Source organism: Ammodytes marinus (genome assembly GCF_949987685.1).
Source record: "Ammodytes marinus genome assembly, chromosome: 13".
Taxonomy (NCBI): Eukaryota; Metazoa; Chordata; class Actinopteri; order Uranoscopiformes; family Ammodytidae; genus Ammodytes; species Ammodytes marinus.
In genome coordinates, this window is record NC_137217.1 from 29,230,546 (window position 1) to 29,240,925 (window position 10,380).

General features: G+C 38.5%; 1 protein-coding gene across 2 annotated transcripts in view; it reads left to right on the plus strand.

Annotated features, from left to right (window-relative positions):
- The first annotated feature begins 238 nt into the window (after positions 1 to 238).
- tmod4 (tropomodulin 4 (muscle)) overlaps positions 239 to 10,380 on the plus strand; it is a 25,189-nt gene continuing 15,047 nt past the window's right edge. The window contains exon 1 of one of the 2 annotated variants that reach the window (XM_080039033.1): positions 239 to 296. The gene's annotated coding sequence lies outside the window, so the exon portion shown is untranslated. Of the gene's footprint in view, positions 297 to 5,070; positions 5,097 to 10,380 lie in introns of those variants that run through there. The other variant, XM_080039032.1, reaches the window with a different exon arrangement.

Below are 10,380 nucleotides of genomic sequence, written 5' to 3' on the forward strand. Positions count from 1 at the left end.
TGGTCGGGACAAGAGTTGGAAATTATCTACTGGCTACAATTTTGTATATTTCCATGCACTTTTCCAACAATATGCAATGTCCAGGTTTTAAATAGATAAATCTGAAATCTGAAACTGTAATATATGGGAGCAACTTATTTTCTATTTTCAGAAATATTTTGGACGCTATCCCTTTAAGAAAGTACCTGTCATTTAACAAGCTGTTTGGCTGCAGGTGTAATAGATAGCATCAGGATCTCAGGGAAGAAAAATGTGCAGACTGGCAAGACAAAATCGTGGGAAACCAAATACATAAAGTAAGTTATTGCTGATGTGACAAAACAAGTGTGTGAACGCTGGTGTTTTTCTGTTCACACTCGTATCGTATTATGTGGATTACGTGCCCATTGCTAAACCAATGAATGTCGAGCACACCTTTCTTTGTTCTTATCAGTGCATTGTCTGTTGCGTTGTGTAGCGAAGAGGTAGACACACACACACACACACACACACACACACACACACACACAAAGAACAGAATGTAGTCTAGTAGCATTGATGTGATGACCTAGATGAGTAGTTCGTAAAACTCCTGTCACACAGTAAAGTGATAAATGGCATTTTTTGTTAGGATACGGCCATGGTGTAAACAAACTATAGACTGTAGGGTAACCAAGGACACTGTCTCAGAACATGCTTTTGCACATTTTTGCACACTATTTTAACTTGACCTGGAATTTAAAAAACACATTAAGTACATTTTCTAACAGCCTAAAATCACCTCAATAATATCCTAAAAGCAGGATTTGCGAAAAAACCTGTCTTTGCATTTATCTTTAATTGACTATAATATAACAATGTTTTGCAGGTCTGCCTTTTTAAAAACAATTTATCAGCCTGTTTTGGCTTTTTGGTTAATCATCTCCAAAATGCAACTTCAATATCTTCATATCTCGTGTTTTTTAATGTATTTTTTGCCCCTGCAAAGCACTTTAAATTGCATTGAGTCTGTATTGTGCTATATATAAATAAACTTGCCTTGCTCTTTGTCTAATCATTTTATTACAGACATCTGCCACTATTATACCAATGACAACTTGAAATGATTTCATTGAAAATAATCAGATTTTTACACTGTGGAAATCTACCACACAATATGATGTATTTATTCCCCCCATAATGAGCTCACTTTTGCTCATTGCATGTCTTGTTTTCACCCATTTTAACCCGGTGGCTTCGTTATAGCCCGAGTGCCAAACACTGCAGGGCATTGTACAGTCACAACACACACAGGGTTGCCTGTTTCAAAGCAATGATTTCGTAAGAACGTTGAGAAGCTGCTGTGTGTGTGGATTTGTCTGTGTCTCTCTGCTGCCATCTAGTGTTGCTACAGGGGGAGTGGTTTGTGTAGATGTAGATGTGCTTGGTTAAAATGCATCTATAAAGTGGACAACATGATTCCAACACCTGTGATTTTAGATACGTTCATTTATATAGAACAATTCAGATACAAGGCCATTCAAAGTGCTTTACAGTTAGTTCACAAAACACATTTACTCTCGTATTACCTCATTTTAATCATAGTATTGAATGATTCTATCATCATAAATCAAAACAAAATTATTTTGAGGAACCTGGAACCAAACGTGAGACTAGAATGTGTTTGTAAACCAAACTGTGGGCCCTGCTGCTGTAAACAACAACAGTGAAACAGCAACTTTTCCGTAAGCTTTCAAACTTCAAAACAGTGTTCCTGGGATCACATTTTCCTGTGAGTAAAGTTTGTTCATTCAGTTATGAGAATATAACTTACAAAATATTCACTCCTCTGACACACCAACAGCTACGTAGTGCACCTTTAAAGAACAGTAGGAACAACATATTCAAACACAAATCGTACAATGTTCACAATCAGCCAGTGGATTCACCTTCTGATACTTTCTCCTATAAAGCATCACCAGTGTCATAATAAATGGAACATTTCTCATAAATCTGGCTTAAAGACCTACTTCATCGGTGGGAATATGAATGTGTATTGAACGCTGAAATCCTATGTAGTATAAATGTGCAAACATTTTAGAAATTGGTTCATTCTAGCCTGAGAAAAGGCAGAAAGAGTGTTTTATGGTCTCACTGTCTCACCCTACATTTTCCCATGCGTGACATCACACATGGGAAAATGTAAGGTTAGGATAAACAGGACAGCTGGGCCAAGGGAAGACTGAGGAAAGAAAAACCTCATTCATTATATTATAATAGAGATTTTATAATGATAGAACACCGGTTCCGTATGGGTGAAGTATTCCTTTAAGTTACGGTAATATAAACTTTCTCTTTATTTATTTACTGAAGACACATTCGGTAAAACCAGGGAATTCCAGTGGTGGTTTTTCTGAAGTGACGTAGTCCGCCATTTTCCCTTCAGTGGGGAATTTATTATATTATTGTGCGTTAATTATTACATGACACATCTAGGATTTACTGTAAGTGAAGGTGTTATTATAATATGATTGGGACATTTATGAGTGTTGTGTTTATGCACCTGGCAGACAGTTAGTGTGTAAATATTTAATGGCTAATCTCTGATCTCAACATCTAGTTCTCACGGTCCTGTTTTCATTAGGTGACGTGTGTGAATCAACACATTGTGAGTATATAGCCGAGGCTGGAGCTGGTAGAACAGGCTCATGTGCTGTTAGTTATTCTAGGAGAAGAGGAAGTGTTAAAAGCAAACACGCCATGCGTTCCGATCCCCATACTTCCCTACTATTTAGTATGCCAGAAAAAAGATTTGGGATGTCCCAATACATGCACGTCAATTGTAGTATGCTGAAAATAGATAAATGCACCACTGACTCCAATAGCATTTTGGAGTATTCGTCATTATTCTTGCCTTATCTCTACATATTGAAAAAAAAATCTTCCTTATCTGATTTTTTTTTCTCTCTCCTGTGGCCCTTAAACTCTTCTGTACTTTAGTATGTAGTGTAGTAAAAAGAAAAAGTATGTGATTTGGAACGCAGGGACAGTTATAATATAAGGGGGATATTTTCATTTCAGTCTCGACGAGAAATCTAACGAGAACTGTCTTTGGGCCCTGTCTGGTCGGTCTGGATATATCTAATAAACCTTGTAGAACATGTGCCCTGTGATGCATAATCAAGCTATGAACATATTTTTCTTCATGACAACCTGAGCTAGAAGAATATACATGCGGCAGTGATGTCAGTTAAATGAAGAAAATTGTTATGGGACCATGAAGAACAAAAAAAAAACTAAAGCAAAAATGTAATTTGACAGATATCTGTTGATAAGAAAGACAGCTAAACACACTCTGATTGGTCAAGAAGACCTAGGAAGTACTTTTCTGATTGGCTGACAATCCAATGCACCTTGCGTAAACAGGAAGTAGACTAGAAGAACCACACAGTTGCAAAGAAGCATGATTTTAGGACAAAATATTAGATCTAAGAGTCGATTTTTTTTGCCATAGACTCCAAAAAGAGGCACAAGCTCAAGGGTGGATGTAAAACCCCCTATACAGACTAGAAAGGAGATGAAAATAGAAACAGAAAGGCACAACTGTGAACTTTGAGCAGAAACAAAAGGTTGTTGATCGTCCTCTCCTGTGGAGATGTATACTAAAAGGAACTCCCATGTGTGTAGTAACAATCTGTACATTTCCTGGATACTTACACAATATGTAATTGTTTCAAGAAGCTGAAACTTTTAATAATGCAACAATAATAACCATATTAAAGTTGGTTTCCATGGCCTAATCCACGCATCAAATGTATCAATAGGTGCTTTACAAGCAAATAAGTTTATTAAAAAATAAATTGTAATACATTTCAACCTGCAGTGAGTAGAATTTGGGCTTTTATTTCCTAGCAGACTTTGTAGAAAATAATTATAATATCCACAAGTAAGTTTAATGTAGTGCATAATAGCTGCAAAAAATTTTCACATACATTTTTTTTCCCTTATAAAGGGTCTCATATATGTCCATATTTCTCCATACCTTGGACCAAGGCCTTGGCGCCGACATGTTGGAAGCGTCATAGTTGGAATGTCATCAGGTGCATTGTTTATAATTTAGAATCATTCTTGTCCTTGAAGGCCACTGTAGCTTCTGTTATTAATCAAAAGGGGTGGGGTTACCCAGGAAGCGTTGCATTCTAGAACTTTCTAGAATTTTCTAGAACTTTCTTGATGATGTCATATTACACACTGCACCTTTAAAGCTGGGGTATATGATTTCTGATTGGTCAAAGTTAACATGACCTGTACACTTTCACCAATCAGAGCGAGGCTCCGATTCTCCGTTCTTATTGGCTGTTGGGACTGTCCATTCACTTTGGCACAACTTTGTTGGTGTAGACTAGAGCGTGTCAGGGAGAGACCATAGGGGACTGGCCAAAGAGAACAAGTGGAGCGGTTGAGGTATTTGAATTCGAATCTCTATCCCAACTGCTATTTTCTCCCCAAATCCTCCACCCCAGCTTTAAGAGAAAGCGATAGAGGTGCAGAGAGTTCGAAACGTGTCATTTCTGGTGCACCTCTCAGTTCACACCACTAGATGTCATCAGTTCTCTTTCTCTCTGACTTCACTGACTTTTAATTGAATGACTGATGAGCACATGAGGTCATGCCCCACTTCTCACTCTCTCTCTATAGGACCCCCCAACACACACACACACACACACACACACACACAAACACACACACACACACACACACACACACACACACACACACACACACACACACACACACACACACACACACACACACACACACACACACACACACACACACACACACACACACATCCCTCCTCTCTCGCGCACTGCAAAATAATAAAATGCTGACTTCTCAAATTGCTGTGCAGTCTCAGCATTGCCTGACAGAGATACAGTGAGAGAGAGAGAGAGAGAGAGAGAGAGAGAGAGAGAGAGAGAGAGAGAGAGAGAGAGAGAGAAGGAGGGAGGGAGAGAAACAGAGAGAGAGGGAGAGAGAGAGGGAGAGAGGGGAGGGGGAGAAGAAAAAAGAGTGACAACTTTTGTAACTGCAGGCTCAGCCTTGCCGAGGGGCTTCAGCACTGCACTACAGTGAAGGTAGGTGTGAGGACTCTTTCAATCTCTCTCTCTCTGTGGGTCGCCTGTTTGGATTGTGGATTTGTGTCTGAAATGGGGGGAACATTTGCAAGATATATGGGGGACATAGCTGACCAAAAGTCATATGTTTCTGTGTAGAAGTTTGGTGACTCAATGTTGAATTGGATTGTTTGTTTAATTGTTTTTAAATTTTGAAGCTGAAATGAGTTTTGCGTCTAAAACGTTCACTTTTCAGAAGGCTAGAGGGTCAGTTAAAAAAACTGATATTTTTAGAATTTTTTTATTTATCTATTTTTTTATTTGATTGCTTTCCGGTTGGCACTTTCACTTTGTATGGGACTCAAGCGTTAGTCACAAACAACTGAAACACTGTCTCTCTCAAATGAAGCTATTGGAGTTTGGTATGTGCAGGGGTTAAGCCGTCCGATAGCTGTCCACCGCTGTGCAAGTTAATTCGTCAAAGGGGATTTGGAGATGTTGTCTCAGGGGTCTGTGTGTGGAGTTTAGGAACCAGGGGAGCTGTGGGTTCACTTTGCCCGTGGCCTGAATACCCCCCCCCCCCCTCTGCCAGTTAGGATCTATTAGTGGGACATCGGTGTAACTGTCACCGGATTAAATTCTCTTTTTCGAACTGGTGCGTTAATTGTTGGTAAAATTATACGACCTTTCTGCAGTTTCAGCTTAGCTACAGTGTACAATTCTGTGTTTTATATTGACTTACAACCACCTGCAAAGAATATGTGTGTCTTAAAGCTAAAGTGCGTAACTTCTGTCACCCCCCCCTCCCCCCCATGAGGAATTCTGAGTAATTACAGCAACACTGTCGGTGCATCTATATCTATGGTGCATGGATTTTATACCTTCTGCTGTAGGTCAAGGTTTTTTTCTTAGCAGTGGAGATCAACAACTGAAACATTTCTTGGGCGCTTCTTGGGATTTTTCTTGAGCTCTCGGCCAGTGTCGTGGGGGGACACCATATTGTAAACGCTGCCATACTGAGAAATACAGGGAGAGTTTTTTGTGGAGCTGATAGGCTTAATCAACTTTGTCTCAACTCATTTGGCGATGGCTTGAATGTAACCGACATCCATTTATATGAAAAAGTCACGCACTGTATCTTTAAAAAGTAAGTTATACCTGTTGCTTCTTGATAGATATCTACATCAGTGTTCTGTAGCCTTTCCAAATTGCCAAACCCTAACTTAAACTAAACTTTTAAACTTGACTTTTGGAGGAAAACCCAATGCAGCCCAGTTACTTTCTTGGGCCCCAAAATGTCGCCCTGCCCCGCTACAGTCTCAAGGAGCAGCAACCCAAGCCGGGGTGGATTGGCGCTGCCCAAAGTATCCGACTTGTGAAGCTAAAATTAAGCTGAGGGGCAGATTTGGAATGTTACACTCGGGCGGTAAGACGTGGGGAAGTCGACCCGCGCATGGTGACAAATCTTCTGAGCTGTCGGTAGCAACTTGCAACCTGGTCATTTAAAGCCTCTGGAAAAACCTGGTTTAAAATAGTAAAAATCATTATATGACATAAAGGTTGAGTGTGTCGGTAAGCTTTTACTAAATTCAGATTATAAAACTTAGTTACTTAAATAAACTATTATTTTTTATTAAATTTTTTACTTTGGACCGTTTGACAGGATGGTGTGGGCTTGGCCGTATCAAATAGTCTCCAGGGCAACAGTCATTGCTTGTATAGAATGTTTGCACAGAGAACTGCCGTGATTGGTTCAAAATACTTATTGTGTCATTAAAACCAGAGCATAGCACAGCCTCATCTAAACCAAATTTCTGTAAAGTTGATCAAAGATAAATGACAACTTCAGTTTGGATGGATACATATGCCTAAATGTTTTCAGATGCTGTACTATCACGCAACTAACTAATTTGGGTTTACAGGGGCTTAAAAAAATTAAATTACATAAAAGTTTATTTTCTGCGCCAATAGAGAACAGACGCCCTGGCACAGAGGTGCAGAGTGAATCATTTTGGGGCATTTATGAGTGTATAACCTTTGCCACTTTGAAATCTAAACCCTTGTCATGGTCTTTGATTTATAATACACACAGTAACTCCTCATATACTTGTTTTAAAGCAGTACCTCTGATATAGAGTTACTGAGAGCTCCTTAATGGACAAAGGACAATAAGAAACTTTCTACACTGACAAGCAATAGATCATGGTTTTAATTTGTTTATTTTGAATTAAACGTCAACTTGTCTCTTCTGTAAATTCAAGAAGCTACTGTCAATGTTCTTTTCGACTTTACAAGCATTTTTGAGTTGGATCAGATATCCGAATACTACTCAAAACTTAGTTTTTGAGTAGTATTCGGATATCTGTCTATTTTGAGATGTATGACTATTTTACTTCCATATCTTCATCTTCATGTCTTCATTCATACTAGTCTAAATAAAAGGTAAACATTTATTGATTTAAAAAAAGTATGTAAGCACAACACTTTAGACACTTATACATATTTTTTTTTTCTTACTCTGGATTTATTTAATATCTATGTTTTAAAAAATGTCTTATTTGTTTTTAACATGAGAAATCAACTGGAGAACATTCATGATGATATCTATCTACAGGATAAGTTAGTATGTTCCTCTGTTCACCTGCAGTGTATTGTTTTATTAAGAGAAGGCTGGAGATGAGTGGACAAAAGGAGTCACAGTGATTAGTTGTTGATGAATGAGACCAATTAAATCCCACAGTTGAAGTGCCGTCAATCTCGTTTTACTAATACACCCTATGCCTTTGTGACGGGGCGATTTCAAACATGTGTTTTGTTGTGATCCCTTGTAGCTGGCAGCTCAGGGTTCACCTTTGTTCAAGTATGACTGAATGGGCGGCAGAGCTCAGTCAGCCAATAGTGAGGCAGTGTGTTCAGACGTTGGAGTTATATTTCTCACTTTGTTCGTCACCTTCTGTTGTATAAACAAAATTAGCAATGGTACTGTACCTTTAATTATCACATCGGGACACCAATGTCAAAATTAATGGCAAGGGCTGTGTCCCAATTCATTCACTACTAAGAGCTGTTTGAATCTACATAGGAGCTGGTCGTGCCGCCACGTTGCACCGCCATGTTGCACCGCCATGTTTCTACAGTAGCACAGAATGGACAAACTTAACAGCTTTGCAGGTATTGATATTTAGTGGGTGTCTACCCGGAAATGCACCTGTTGTTTGTATTCACACCCTGGGACGTTGCTATCCTAACTAGAAGCGAACCAGCCTTGATCCTGTTTGGCTCTGGCCTCTTGGACTTTATTTCGGACCCTCTTTTTATGAGTGGACATTCTATGGCAGCGTTACAAGTGAATTGACATGTGCATAATATGTAAAGTTACTTTCTTTGTATTGAGTGTGTGCTGGCAGTGTGTTATCATTTATTGTCTCCTTGTTTTAGTTTTTTGTTATTTAGTTTTTCGTGTGTCTGTCCATTGCATGTGCTTGGCTTAATACTGTTTAATTGTAAAATTGTAAAAACATAATTTTACACTTAGAATAACGTATACATAGTAAAGATGGAGCGATTTTGGACGCAGCCCAATTATAAGGCTTCCAGGCAACAGCAGATTTCAGGGAAGAATCTCTAGTTAATATTAAATATAAACACCTGTAATAGTGCACCATGGGTTTTGGCCAAATGAACTGAAGTGAAGCTGACTGTACCTATCTGTCCTAGATAGACGTAATTATGAACTTTCATCTCAGGATATTGCTAGGCTGATTTACAGTCTGTTGTGGTACTGACGACAAATTCTGTTGTGACTTGTTAGGAGGAGTGTGTGCGCGTTTGAATTCATACGTATGTGAGATTGTTCCAGGTCAGAACTCCACAAGCTTATTTCTGTTGTTGACGCCATTTAGACACATAGGAGGTAAAAGTCAGACCAAGCACACTTTAAGATGGGGATTTGAACATGTAAAGATAATACAGCTCCGGAAAAAAATTACTTAACTCTACATATCTTATTAATTGCTCATAATGACAAAAAATGTATTGGAATTTGGTAGAAATGTCGTCAGCAGTTTATATTATAAAACCAAAATGTTCATTCTACTCAAACATATGCCTATAAATAGTAAAACAAGAGACACTGAACATTTGGAGTGGTCTCTTAATTTGTTCAAGAGCTGTATATAGTAGATGAAAAAGTAAGAATTTCAATCTCAATGGGACCTAACCTGGTTAAATAAAGGTAAAAAATAAATAAAAATCAAATGTGGTCATGCATTGATAACCTTGGCTCCACCCACTTTACGACTCTGGTTAAGACAGCATCTGCAGGTGCTTGAGATGTTCTGGATGTTCAAACTAGAAAAATACCCGTCAGTAGCCAGCTGGCAGGAGCAGGTGACAGTCACTCCCAGTCTGAGTTGGTCCATAAAGGAACTCTACTGGGATTGGTCCTGACAGATGCACATTCACCACCAGCCAGCGCCCGCTCTGTTTCCAGTCACATCCAAAGGCTTCCTGGCATTTGGAACGTGACGATTTGAATGTCAAAACAAATGAAAACACAATGGCTGATTGTCGGTTAGAGAATTAGCATTTTGTTTCTTTAACTGTATATTTTACTTCTTAGGCTACAACACATATTTCCACCATGAATCTATTTCTAATCTGGATTTGTTGTTCTCTGACAAAACTAGAAGAACAACTAAAGGCTTTAAAGTGAGTTTTGATAGGCAAAAACATATTGTATTCAAGCACTGGTCAATTTTGAATTTTTATTTATTTTTTATAATTAGTTAGATATTGCCAAATTTGCACATTTATATATATAAAAAATTTTTTTTCAAAAAAAATATTGTTTTAATGTAAGTGATCAAAGTTTATTAATGATTTTCTATACGTTTGAAATGTTACCCTATTAACCTACAGTATCTCCCCATAGGTCTTGTCTTATAAACCTCCCAAACCAAAGTCAGTATGCGCTCTCTTTCTTCAGTTCCTAGACTACATACAGTATATAGCATGTTTAGGTCCATGGTACCTACACAGTTGTCTGAGCCATCACTCTTAGCTCAAGTGTCAGAAAGACAGCCATGCATTTAGCTCAACAATAAGCGAGGCTCAAGGGCTTGACTGCAGGCAAATAGCATAAGCCTTGTTTGGGTGAAGCCTTGAGCCACATTCACTGCTTGAGTCACGGACTCGCAAGAAAAAACTAATTGAATAAACTGAGAAACTATTACAACTTAGGAAAGGTCTATTGTCGAGATGATGTTGAGAATCATTTGCTTTTAACATTTTTATTCCAAGATGT